The sequence below is a fragment of the Myodes glareolus genome, chromosome 11 (genome assembly GCF_982192425.1).
Source record: "Myodes glareolus chromosome 11, mMyoGla1.1, whole genome shotgun sequence".
In the NCBI taxonomy this organism is placed as follows: domain Eukaryota; kingdom Metazoa; phylum Chordata; class Mammalia; order Rodentia; family Cricetidae; genus Myodes; species Myodes glareolus.
Window position 1 is genome coordinate 35,747,525 of NC_142036.1, and position 14,427 is coordinate 35,761,951.

Below are 14,427 nucleotides of genomic sequence, written 5' to 3' on the forward strand. Positions count from 1 at the left end.
TCATGTTAATAACATAGCACCTAATAATCTATTGGATTAGAAAAGAGTTCTTGTTCTTGTTTAAAGGTGATTCTTGACTGCCTCACTGTGAAGACTTTGAAGTTCCTAACCCTCCCTCCATAAGCATTTTTCATGCTTGTTGTCAAGTGTTAACAGGGGCTAAATAATCACATGCCTAATGGACTTCTTCGTGATATTTCTTTGAGGCTTCAATCTACATTTTCTGTGGCCACCAAATGTAAGGCTATAGAGTTCAGCCTTTTGAGAAAGCAAAACAAAACAATCCAAGTATTTAAAAAGAAAATTTTAAAGGAAAAAATAGAAGGCAAAGACAAATCCTGTCTGTTTGTTCTTTCTTTTTTTTTTTTTTTTTTTGTGGCTCAGTCAGTCAAGTGCTGACCTGACAACCTGAGGACTTGAGTTTGGTCCCCAACTTCTTTGTGGAAATGCCAATTGTAGGGCTGTGCATTTGCAGTCCCAGCTTAGGGGAGGCAGAGACAGATGTATCTGTGGCTAGCTGGCCAGCCAGCCTGGCGAAATTGGCCAGTGCCAGGACAAGGAGAGCCCTTGTTTCAAAAACCACCAATAGTTACCCCAACGTGAATGGGAAAAGCCCACGAGACCTCAAATCTAGGCAAAGAGCTATAGGCAAGTAATAGATGCTAGGAGAAGGAGAAAAATGCCTTCCCCAAGGAAAGAACACACTAATTGGTTTTCTAGTTCTCAGTGGTCAGCCCTGAAAACATACCAAGAAGTAAGATTATACAGACTGAGCTAATTGTATTTAGGTGTTTAGGAAGAGACACATATATAACAACAATTAATGCAAAAAGAGTACATCAATTTGAAAAAGAACAAGGAAGGGTTTATGGGAAGGCTTGGCGGGAAGAAAGGAAAGGGAGAAATGATGTAATCATATCATGATATCAGTAAAATTAGTTTGAAAGAAAGATGGATAGCTCCTGAGCAATGATACCTCAGGTTGTTTTCTGGCCACCTCATGCATGTGCAGTTATCTCTCTCTCTCTCTCTCCCCCTCTCTTACACACACACACACACACACACACACACACACTTTGGTTCATTCTTAGAAAAAAAGTCAAGTTGCAAATAGTAGAACCTGAATGAATGTCCGATTGATGTCTCTAGTTAATTTCAATTCACAACAGATTTGTTAGACTATGGCAGCTCAGGATGGAAAAGATTTGTACCTGTGCATGTAAATTGACCTAGAGATAGTACAAAAAGGGGGTGGGATGGGATAGGGTGGGGTGGGGACTAGATATTAGGAATTGAGCAGAGGAAGGGAATTAAGAAACTCTTAAATACTAGTTTTGATTTCTTTGCCTTAAATTGGTAAATTTGGATTTTATTTTCTATTCACAAATTTCCCATTAGATTTAGGTAACTATATCTAAATTTGATATTATCATAGGTAATTTAGGACTTTCTCTAATATCTGGAAAGTCTCATGATTAATAAGGAATAAACTTTCAAATTGGAGGCTGAAAAATGGAGCCATCCTGTCTCTTCAGTCCTGCTGTGTTTCACCCCTGCTCTCAGTCCTGCTGTGTTCCACCCTGCTCCCTGTACTGCTGTGTTCCACCCCTGCTCTCAGTCCTGCTGTGTTCCACCCCTGCTCTCAGTCCTGCTGTGTTTCACCCCTGCTCCCTGTCCTGCTGTGTTCCACCCCTGCTCTCAGTCCTGCTGTGTTCCACCCCTGCTCTCAGTCCTGCTGTGTTCCACCCCTGCTCCCTGACCTGCTGTGTTCCACCCCTGCTCTCAGTCCTGCTGTGTTCCACCCCTGCTCCCAGTCCTGCTGTGTTCCACCCCTGCTCCCAGTCCTGCTGTGTTCCACCCCTGCTCCCTGACCTGCTGTGTTTCACTCCTGTATTCTAACATGTTGGCCTGCAGCTGCCCTTCCTTTCTGTGAAACTGACCACATGTAACCTGTAACTCAGGCTTCAGGAAGAAGTTAAATGGGAGATTCATGTACTTTTCTAGGGTTTATTAAGAAATAATTAAAGATCCTTAATTTTATATGGATTTTTTTTTTAACTTCATCAAGTCTCACAGTTCAAAGGAGAACGTTTGGAGGATTAACTGCTTTCTCCTCTGGTCTTTAACAGGCTCCATTTTCTTATCTAACTCTGTGACCAGATGTATGTTGCATGGAGTATAAAGTAACACACAGCACAGGAGGTGGTTCAGGCTTATCCACAGCTGACATGAGCAGATTTCATTAGTACCTGGTTAGTTGCATCCTAGGAATGACACATTGAAGATGGCTCACACATGCAGGATAGTTTCTTTGATTCACGCAACCCAGAATGCCTTAGGGTTTATCCAGGCTTGTGCTAGGGAGAGAGTCCAACTGCTTATTACACAGTGCCGGAATAAAGTTGAAAACATGGTCATTTCATAAGTGGTCATTTTTTATTTTATGAATATATGCTTTCCTGTAACTATATAAACTCAAAAAACTAAATGAGAGAAAACACATGATATTTGTGTCTGTAGTATTGATTTAACTCAATTAATATGCTTATATTCCATTGTATCCGTCTTTCTGCAAATGATGGATATTTAGACCATATTTTCCTTATAATTTCCTGATAGGGCAATATAAAGGCTAATAAAAGTTGTCTTTAATGTTAGATAAGGGTTCTGTACATTATTTTAAAAACTATCATTGCAGGATGTACAAAGAAAATGTCAGTAACAAATTTATATTTAGCAGAATTACTCTGACAGCAATCCAAGGAAGATAGACATATTTTAGATAACTGATCTATGGATGCACAGGTCGCTAAATAGTAGTAGCAGTCTAGCAGTAGCCCTCTACTAGATAGTAATAGACTAGATTTATTCCTGAAACAATCGTAGTAGGAGCTAACTCCATGAGACTCGAGTTTGGAAGATAGCTGCAGTGTTTAGAGGGTGTACGGGAGTCCTGTGGAATTTAGAGCACGCAGGGAAATGACATGGACGGCAAAACGTAGCGAACAGAAGGAAAGGGGGATGGCATTAACCTCAAGAAAAATATAGAGTATATTGCAAGATAGGCCATTCCGTTTGGTAGTTAGGCACTCTTGACATTTGACACACTATCACAGACATTAAAGATGGAAACCCTAGTGTACTCTCAGGACGTTTTCTAATGAGAAGAAATTTCCAAGTGTCATTGCTGTACTTCTAGGAAACCTTATCTAGCCCCATGATTTCCGATCCATGCAATTATCTACTATTAAATAATTGTCTCAGTCAGTGTTTAGATAATGTCTGTTATTTTAAAGCAATGGTTTCCCATTGCTTCATGCACAAAAGAAAACAATACACCCAGGATCCAAGGAATCCAGTGAAAAGCAACCTCACATTTAGGTGAACATTGTGTTATTCTGCTATCTACAATTATTCTAGTCAAACTGAAGCTATTGTTTCCTGATTGTGTCTTCTGTTCTGTTACAGTCTTTGTAATCTAAAATATATTGAATGCATTGTTTTTCAGTTAAATTTTATTCATTCTTTTATTCATTCTCTGAACAAATGTTTATGTGTTTACTATGCACTTTTAAAATAACAGGAGAAAATAGATTAGTGCTTTGCAGGAAATACTTAAGTAAGGCCTAGTCACTTCCAAGATGTAACCTTAGAGTGGTTATTATGTTCTTCCTTCACTGCTCTATCTCACTCTTTCCGCTTCTGCAGTATACTTAGACGATGTGTCTTCTGCTTCTCTTTTAACAAGACAAGATACGCTGTTCTTGCAGAAATACTGCCGTATTGCTTCTTTCTTTAGGTACAGAACAGCTGTTCACTATACTTCCTAATTTTGATTTATTTATATATATATATATATTTGTGTATAAAATATGCAAGTGAGAAGTATGTAAGTATATAGATATGTTGGGAGATGTTACTGTTCCCACCACCACATGAAGCTGGGTTTATAAGACAACTCACTCCATTGCACTGCTTTGTTTCACACAGGTTTTAATTCTAACTCCTCATATGGAACTTATTTTAAAAGCTGCAGTCTACACAAAGTGTTTCTCTATCTGTCTTTCTCCCTAAATTTCCACCCAAATTATTCTGTGTCTTTTCTTCTATCAATCAGGTTTCAGAATTTATGATTTTTTTCCCACCCTTAGAGAGAAGAGAGTGATCTATGGCATGAATAAGTCTCACTGGTAAAATTAGAATGGATTCATCTCATCTCCTCATCTTCCTCTTTAAAGTGCACAGCGACTTCCACTTGTACTTTTATAATGATGCGTGTTTCAACATGGGTTACTTCTCATGTAACATAGTTAGCTCACCTTGCAAAGTAATTCATATTGTATCTGATTTCAAACCTTTCTGTTTTCCAGATTTGGGTTTCAAAGCCATCTCTAACAGTCTTAGTAATGTTCGAATAAATTCTTCTCTTGCAAATTGTCGATGTTGACATCCCACTCCTGGTTTAGGAACTGAAACCTGTTTTCCTTTCTCATCTATGTAGCTAGCTTTTCATTTCCTGTATTAACCCTTTCTACTAATGTCCTGATCTTATGCCAGAAAAAAATTAAAACAGTGTTTCTCCAGCCTTTTGGTTCTGTCTCGTGGGCCTCAGAGTCAATGAAGACACATTTTATTTTTTCTGACTGTATTATGTAATGCCAAATAAAACAGAAATAATAATAAATAATAATCATTGGACTTGAAAACCTGGCCAGATCACTTTTGATGTGTGGGTCAGATCTGTATAGAATACAGCCACATTTCACCACCAGCATTGGTGCTTCTGAGGCAAAGAATAAAAGTCCTCACACTCAATGCTGCTTATGAATTTCCTCTGTTTCCTATAAAGTGATGGCTTTCACATAGTTTTGACTATGACCCTCTGTAAGAAATCTCATATATGTTACTAATACACAAGTAGCAATGAACACACACATACACACACACTTGAAACATGGTTATGACAGAGGCAAGTTTTGTGAAATAACACTTTCCTTATGCCAGATTGCAATTAAGAAACAATACTGCATTGTATATAATGAAGAAAGGAAAGGACTAAGTTAATTCATGTCTGCTAATGACTGGTATCCCACAGTTTTGAAGAAGTCTTCAAATGAGACTTGGAAAATTACTCTGCAGTCTGAAACACAGTCACACCTTTCTTCCCCCGGCTCTCTAAAGTTAATATGTGTACTATTAGCAAATAATGCAGAATTTGAAGCCTAATTGCCAAGAGATTCCAATTATTATTGTGTTGGGATCCCACGGTTAGTCCCATAAATAATTTCATGTGTGTTACCAAGAGGCCATTATAATCTGTTTGCAAGGGACTCTTTGTTTCTATGCCATGCTGCTTTATTTTTCTTAAATATAGTTAGTCACTTGGAACAGCGTAGGAAGAAGGTTCACAGAACTTAAAACCTGAATGTGTCATTTTCAGTTAGTAACAATAATGGATTAGTTTGACTTTTTTTTTTGTCATACTTGATTCACTAACATTTAACTCAGTTTCTCTCTATGGAGATAAGATAGATAAATAGTAATGAAATAATATGATGGTAGGAATTAACATTAATGTTAGTTACCTGAGGGAACCTATAGAACATTACCTGTGTATTTCTAACTAATGTATTAGTTTACTACTGAAGTTGAAATTCATCTGTTTATTCATTCATCTTGTAAACATTACATTTATTAAATATTCATTACATATGTAATTATCTTAAACATAGCATAATGAAAACAGAAACACCACTTTTCCTCTGGGAAATTAAATTTTTGGTGTGAACAGAGGCAATAATTCATTTGAGCAGTAATAAACAAGACCATAGTGAACTGTAAGCAAGTTTCTGGTGACGTATGGATAGCATCATGTGATTTCTCCTGTCTTTTCGGGAGTCTAAGAACCTGATCATTTTTCTGGGTCAGTGGAGCAAGTGATGTAAGCAGGGGCAAAAATTTTGATCGGGTAATTTGTACGTTGACGTACAGCACTTGTTCTCTTTCTTTCTTTTTTTCTATTTTGGGAGTGAGGGTGAGAGATTCACATTTAGTAATGGCAGAGAAACACCTGGATTGTAAGTGGGTCAACTCACCTTTATGTTAGTGGGTAGTCACTGCTACAGAAAATTAGTTTGCCTTTTTTGTTGTGAAAAATTGATATGAACCTTTCACATCTATTCATGATTTATATGTTCATATAGATTATGTTCATTGTTTCTTTTTCTCATTTCTTCTTCTGAAAATTACATTCTCTTGTAGAATTGGAGAAACTGACAATTACAAATAAATTTTATATGCCTTAATAGAATCAGAATGAGAGATACAGACACTGTATATAAACAAAATAACCCATGATCTGTGAAATCGTTTCTGTATTTAAGCATAACCCTGGTTCTATAATGATAAGGCAAAGACAACCAAGAGAAAAAAATGCAATAGTTCTCAAAAGCCAGGTGGTGACCAACTAATAGGCACTTGTGAGCATGTTAGCACAGACAGTATGCAGGATGTGACAGCTTGCTTTCCTACTTCTCCTCAAACAATATACCTGAAAAGGTATAAACATTTTTTAAAAAGTGATAGCTTTTTAAAGTTGCCTCTTTAAACTGTCCTTAATAGGATTCCCCCCAAAAGTTGCAGAAGGATATAGATCCACTTGTAAAGTGGAAACAGACAAGATTGCCTGACAAATTTGGGAATATGGGGTTGTGAGAAAAAGGGAGGGTGGAAGGTGAAGAGGAGGGGACAAGGGGAGGGGTGAGGAGAACTTGAGAAAATGGGCTAATCGAGATGGAAGAAGAAGATGAGAGCAAGTAAAGGGATATCTTTATTGAGAGAGCCATTATAGGGTTAGCAAGAAACCTGGCTCTAGAGAAATTCCCAGGAATTCACAAGGATGACCCCACCTAAGACCCTAAGTAATAGAAGAGAGGGGGCCAAATCATGACTTGCCCTGTAATGAGAATGATGAATATCTTAAATATCACCAGAGAACCTTCTTCCAACAACTGATGGAAACAGAGGCAGAGACCCACATCGGAGCACTGGACTGAGCTCCCAAAGTCCAGTTGAAGAGTGGGAGGAATAAGAGTGTGAACAAGGAGGTCAAGACCATGATAGGTTCATCCACTGAAACAGTCTACCTGAGCTAATGGGAGCTCACCAACTCCAGCAGGACTGGGAAGGAACAAGCATAGGACCAAACTAGTCCCTCTGAATGTGGTTGACAGTTGCTTGGCTGGGGCAGACTGGTAGGGTGGAGGGACACTGGCAGTGGCACCAGGATTTATCCCTACTGCTTGTACTGACTTTTTGGGAAGCTATTCTCTTTGGATGGATACCTTGCTCAGCCTAGATATAGTGGGAGGACCTTGGAACTTCCACAAAGCAAAGTGCCTTACCCTCTCTAAGGATTGGATGAGGTTGGGACAGGAGGGTATGTTGAGGGAATGGGATGAGGGGAGGGAGTGGGAACACGGATTGGTATATAATGAAAAGAAAAGATAGTTTGTTTTCTTTTTTAAAAAATAAATAAATAAAAATAAACTGTTATTAATAAGCAATATTAAAGGCAAGAATTAGAAAAATGTAATAGCTGGGATAACATTCCAAATAGTTTTACAATTTCATTTATTTAAGAAAAACCTCATTATCTAAAATGCAGACCCTGTCATGTTCCCAAATCACCTCTGGCACTTTTCTTGCATTATAAACTCAAGGTATATTCAACTCTGAAGGAAAAGTAGAGATTTGTTTCCAGTCAAAGGTGAGTATTCACTGAAGTGTTGCCTAGGACCTGGAAGCATGTCACCCTGTCAAGCTGATACACAAGCTCTCAGGATTCTGCTTTTTTTCCCTTCCACTGAAGAATGACTGACATATACAAAGATCATATATGCAGTAGGTTTTCAGCACTCCAGGGGCTCCCTCCTTTTGGGTCTACTGTAATCTAAATACATCCTCAGCAGTTCAATATTGTGTTTCATCTCTATATCACCAATTAGAAGTTTATACCAGATATCCCCCTTAAAGTTTTGCAGCCCAACACCGCAATGTTTAGCTTGAAATATTCCATATTCATTTTCATCTTCAGCCTGGTGTTGCGATCAACCAGGGAGGTTGATTGTGTGACTAGGACTACAGTCTGGGTAGCCTACCTCACAGTTCTGAAGGTAGTTCTCAGATGATTTTCTTTGTTGTCCTAACACTGGTCTCAAATCAACCAAACCTGTAGGATTAAGTCTTCAGATAGTTGGTGAACCACTGAACTACCTCAGCACCACAATCTTTACCTTTAATATCAATACCAAATAGCCCGCAGTTGTTTATCTTATTTGAAGAAGGCAGCTTGATAGGCAAAACTATCTGGTCCATGCCTGGTGAGGGTTGAATAGAGGGTTCTCTAAAATAATGAAGACCAGCATGAGGTAGACTCCTGACTGGCAGTGATCACGTGCCCATCTTCTTTAACCACCATGTAAAATCGGGCGCACAATTTTTCACAGTGCAACCCGTGTTGGTGAACTTGATCTTGCATAACTACACCCCTTCGCAGGACTTGATCAGGTAGATCAGACCTTTGACCCTGTGCTCAACTCCTGTGGCTACTGTCATCACCAGGCCGCAGTCCCCAGCACTACCATGGCCAGCCCCAGCATGGTGGCATGGAAGCCCTGACTTCCCAGAGAGGCGGAGGTATCCAGAGATGAAGAGCTGGATGCACCTGTGTTAAACTAAACCGCTCCATGCATCCAGGAGCAGTTTTGGAGTTTCAAATTTTATTTTAACATATTTGCCCTCTTTTGAACTGTTCTGTATTTTAATTATTCAGAGAGAGAGAGAGAGATAATGGTCTAGTTTCTTTCTTCTGTAATGAACCATTCATTGATGTACTTTTTTTTCTTCAGTGTAGGTGTTGAACAGATTGATTTGAAATGAAGTGCCTATAGATAAATGCTTTCATTTCTGCATCTAGTTCCTTAATCTACATGCTTATGTTTTTGTGCCCACTTATTGTTTTTGTTATTCTGGCTCTATTCCAGAGGTTCTGTTCAGTTGTACTTTCTTTTTCATTTGATACTAGAAATTATAAAACTTAAAATTTTAGTTAATGACTATCATATAAGAGTACATTTTACAGCCTATTTATTTGTATAATTTCTATACTTTCTCTTGCTTCCTGTCTCTAGCTTTATTAGTCCATGTTCAGATAAAATATAAGAAATTACTTTCACTTTCTTGAATGTATAGCCTTTTTGCTTGTTTTGCTTCCATATTGTTACTTTCAGTCTGTTTGTCTCTTTCCTAATAAGATGTGCTTCTTCTAGTCAATAGACAGTTGACTCATGGTTTGTGATCCGTTCATCCAGTCTAAATCTTGTAAATTAGAGAGTTAAGTTTATTTACATTTAAGGCTATTACTGAAAGGGGCTTACTGATTCCTATAATTTTGTTGGCTATTTTTTTATTGTTTTCTTCTTTTTCTCTTATGTTTTTGTGAGTTTGATGGTCTACTGAGTTGGGCGTAATTTTTTCTTAGTTCTCCTTTGCCCATCTGTGCATCTCATGATATTTATTCATTCTTGTATGGTTAACATTATAATAGGACTATCTTTTTCTCTCAATTTAGAATGTCTTCAAGTATGTTCTTGGTGATTATGAACTGTTGTGTATATATATTGCATCGAATAATCTTTGTTGACACTAGCTTTCTTTCAAGTATTTTTTTTTAATGTGATGGGGTCTTTCTACATAACTCTGACTGTCCTGGAATTCACTTTGTAGACCAGACTGGCCTTCTACTCACAGAGATCCATCTACCTCTGCCTCCTGAGTGCTGAGTGAGGGGATTCAAATTATGTTCCTCAACACCCAGCCCTCTTACCAGTCAGTTGTTTGCTTTTTCTGGCTTTGGGGTTTGTCCCTAATGTCATTCTGATACATTTATCTTTGAGACTCTTCTACTGTAGTTTAAGATACTAAATTCTGTACCTCTTGTTTTTATTTTAGATTCATTTTAGGTTTGTGCTGTACCTATAGATTCTTTATTAGCAGTTATACTGATACTTATTTATCTCTTACTTTTCTTTTTTGATGTGTAAAGGTAACACGTCCTCAGTCTTGACCTAATTTTTCTCCTTCTGCCTGATCTGGTCTGTTGATAGTGGCTACTGTGGTTTGTTTGATTCATTGAGATTATTTTCAACACTCCTTGTTTCTTATTTTTTTGTTTTTGTTTTAATCTAAACTTTCTTGTGGACTCTGTCTTTGATGCTACTGATTTTCTTTCCTATGTCTTGAATGCTCATTTCTTCTTTTAGTCACTAACTAGTTTTATAAGTTGATCATTGAATCCATTTACTGGCCTTTCAACTATTTAATGTCTTTAGATCTGATTATTGAAAGGTTATAATTTATTTAAGAGACATGATGTGGCTTTGTTTCCTCACATTTCTTGAATTTCTTTGCTGTATTTTATTTGTCTTTGTTAGTTTGGATGTCTTTTCCAGTTCTATTTGGAACTCTTAATAAGAAATCCATTTTTAAGTGCTTAACCCTTAGTATTCCTGGGATTAAAATAGACTACTTAGATATGACTTTTGTTCCCTGTCCTCTGACTCTGGTGAGTCAAGGCTGAAACTTCCTACTATGCCTCTCCTTCCTGTTTGCTTTTGTGTTCTTATTTTTATTCTTCACACGTTTCTGCTTTCCTTTTCCCATCATGTGGCTTTTGATGTTTTTGGAACCAAGTCTGTTTTGTTGTTTTCACTTCTGATTCACCATGTTGTGAGGAATCTGCCTTCTTACTCTAGACCATTGACTCTCAACCTTCCTAATGCTGTGACCCCTAAATGCTGTCCCTTACATTGTGATGACCCCCTAACTATGACATTATTTCATCATAACTGTAACTTACTTTAGAGATGTAATTTTGCTGTTATGAATTGTAATATAAATATCTAATATACAATCCCCTTGGGGTTATGACTCACAGGTTGAGAACCACTCCTCTAAAGGGTTAGTATTGCTTGTTGAATTTGTCGTATATATGCCTGATTGGAAGGGAAGTAATAGTAGCTAGCAAGTAATTCATCAGGACACTTGTGACCATGTTGTTATCTCAGTCCATATTCTCTGTACTAAACTAAAAGAATGCTAGATTTATTGTTGCTGAGTATTGTGTAAATATAATATTCTATATATCCATTCTCTAGAAGGCCTAAGAAGCATTCTGTGATATTTTGGCTAACAGCTTTTTTTCCCTCTAAAGTTGCATTATCTTAGTGCAAACATTGTTAACCTGTCTAGTACAAGGACTACAATGAGGTCTTCAATAAGGTGTTTCTCAATCTCTGCAACATTGATATTCTGGGATGTTTACTTCTTTTGGGGGTCAAGCTATGATATGCATTCTAGGCTTTTTATCCACATCCCTTCCATCTACTCAATAGATGCCCGTAGTAAACCTCGTTTGTCCTGTCTTGGCAATCAGAAATGCCTTCAGATGTTGCCCAGTATCCTGTTGTGCAACCCGGGAACAGCAAGCAAGGTACAGAAGGAGTCTTGATAGCTATTCCTTTAGTTAAGGATCAGTAGAGGAGTGAAAATCAATATACAGTTTACTTTGAAAATATCGTAGTTCACGAAAAAGAAAATAGTACTCAAAGACTCAGAGGAAAATCACAGCTTCGAAAATACTGTTCTTTAAGTTTCAAGAAAAAAGTTTCAGAGTATCTTTTGTTTGATATTCAACAGAGTGCCAGATCTCAAGTGAGGGGCTGCAGAATAGGAGTGTGAGTTCCTGTAGAGAATGTAATCTCAAGATCTGGGAGATGTCTCAGCAGGTAGAGAGGTGATTGTGTGCAGACCCAATCAATGGGCTGTGCTCATCCCTGGGATCTGAAAGGTGACAAGAGAGAATTGACGCCTGAGTTCTGATGGCTGACCTCCACACACATCATAGTGTGTGTGCTCTCACACGTATGCGCACATGCACATTAAATCAATCCATAAACAAAAACACCAAGAAAAATTAGGCAGGAATGTAGAGTAAAATTTTATGAACGGAGACAGGTTATAAGGAGATTTTAGCAGGTAATGCTATATTAAACTGTAGTTAAGTGCTCTCAGACACTCTATTTATATCTCCTGAGTTTAATTGTATGTTTATTTATTTTATTGATGCCAAAATGAAAAGATTCTTTAACACAGCATTTCACTTCTGCGACATTGCTGTTAGAAGGACACATGGTTGCTGGTGTGGTCTTTCAATGCCAAGTGAAGTATTCAGTGTTGTCCCGACGAATGAGAACCCTGCGTTGGTCACAGGACATCTGCCTCAGTGTCCTTTGTGGAGCACATGCATTAGAGTAGTTAATGCATTAGTGTACATCCATTTGCAATGATGACTGAGGAACATTTAGTAAGCTGGATAGAAGTTTAGAAAAGCAAGTTACGTATAGTGTAAGCCTTGCTTGGGGTGTTTACTTTGAACATGCTTCTCTTCCTGTCAGATTAGATACAGTGTCAATCACTACCCGTGTTATTTTGAGTGCCTATTGCTGAGTATCCACACGTCACAGCCATGCTATGTTTGTTGCCTAAGGTAGGTGTCCTTCATATTTACTTAGGCCTTTGAGCTGTTCCAGGTATCTCTTGTGGTCTCCACTGGAGTCTGTTACTGATCCAGCAACACCACAATCTCCCCCGAGGCCAGGGCCCTCCAGTGGCACCACTGATGACAACCCCAGAAGCTATGGAGCCACCCAGCATTCCTTTGAGGTTGTGCAACTAAAGAAGCTTCTAAAGCAGTGTTTCTTACTTCATGGGTCAGAAGCATCCCTCACGATTTCAAACAGCATTTAATGATCTTGATGAATGAAGCGGTTCTTTCAAGTTTGTTTCAGATCTCTGTCTTTTCCTGTGAATTTTTCTTGCTTTCTGGACTAGCAATAAATCCTAGTCACATGTCCCATTTTAGAAATTATTCATGTTCAGTAATAGTAAAATTTTGTTGCCAGACAGAGCTCATTGCCTTTTTTTGTCTTTCTAGGAGGTCTCTTGTGTTTTAATCATGTTTTCCTGCTAATCCTTTTCTGCCTGCTGTTTAAATATCTCTGCACTGATAGAAGTCTCAGTAGTTTTTAGATCAAGGTCAAGGTAGAGGAAGCTCCTTCTCATTGTATTTCCCTCACCTAAGCATGTTACTAATTGGAATTGAACTGTATTTCAAAGTTGTTCTGACATGACTATTTTAATTATTACAATAAACCTTCCTTGACTCGTAGGATAAACGGTGCTGACCAGGGAAGGAAAAGCTCTATTTTGACGTTAGAACATTCACACCAGGTCCCAGAATATATTCTATTAACTGCTACGAAGAGTTTGAAAATACGTTTTAAAATTTAAAGTATTTTAATTCAGCAAGCATGAGTTTTTCATGGTGAACACTTATTATATATCGAATTCTAGAGCAAGTTTCTGGGTCCCACCAGTTTGCTTTCCATTGCTGTGATAAATACCATGACCCAAAACACCTTGCTCTGCAAGGTTCTTGTTTTGTTTGTTTTTTCCTCCATATTACAGTTCTCTACTGAAGAAAGCCATGGCAGGAGTTCAGGGCGGGAACCTAGAAGTAGGAAGTGAAGTGGAGACTGTAGAGGCATGATGCTGTCTACTGGCCCGTTCTCTATGACTTGCACAGCATACTTTTTACACAGCCCAGCAAGTCCCAGGGGCTAGCACTGTGTTTGAAAGGCTGAACACTCCCGCATCAGTCGCCTGTCAAGTAAGAGCCCTCCAGACTTGCTTACTAGCCATTCTGATGAAGGCATTTTCTCCATGAAGGGTCCCTCTTCCCAGATGACCCTAGCTTGTGTCAGGTTGACAAAAACTACCCAGCACATCCTATATTCTTGTCTGGGCTGACAGTCAAAAGAGAGAAATGATGTAAAGGATATAGTTGTAGTATATCAGTAAAGCTTGTGGTAGTGGGGAAATGCTAGTCAGTAAAATTGAAAAGACAAGTGAATGCTTCGTTAAAAGGTACTTGTTGTGTGTGGTGTTTTACTCTTTTGGCTTTTTGAGGGCATCATCTCCAAGCTCCCAAATAAATCACAGAGACTTAGTCATGAATGCCTGGCCTTGGGTTGGCTTGTTTCTTAAATTTTTTTTCTTAATTTCATTTTACATTCCATCCACAGTTCTACCCCCCTCCCCCTTCCCAAATCCACTACTTCCAACAGGTATAGGCTCCCATGGGAAGTCAACAAAGTCTGGCTAATCAAGTTGGGGCAGAAACAAGCCCCTCCCCCCTGCCTTTAGACTAATCATGGCATCCCACCATAGGGAACGGGTGCCAATAAGCTAGCTCATGCACCAGGGATAAATTCTGGTCCTATTGCCAGTAGCCCCTCAGATAGTGCT

The 14,427-nt window shown here is 38.4% G+C and overlaps 1 protein-coding gene and 1 pseudogene across 7 annotated transcripts in view; one reads left to right on the forward strand and one right to left on the reverse strand.

Moving 5' to 3' along the window:
• The window catches only part of Cep128 (centrosomal protein 128), a 354,331-nt gene that overhangs the window by 211,870 nt on the left and 128,034 nt on the right, over positions 1 to 14,427 (forward strand). The gene's annotated exons all lie outside the window — the stretch shown is intronic.
• Positions 7,892 to 14,427, reverse strand: part of LOC125409890 (mitochondrial amidoxime reducing component 2 pseudogene) — a 55,776-nt pseudogene continuing 49,240 nt past the window's right edge.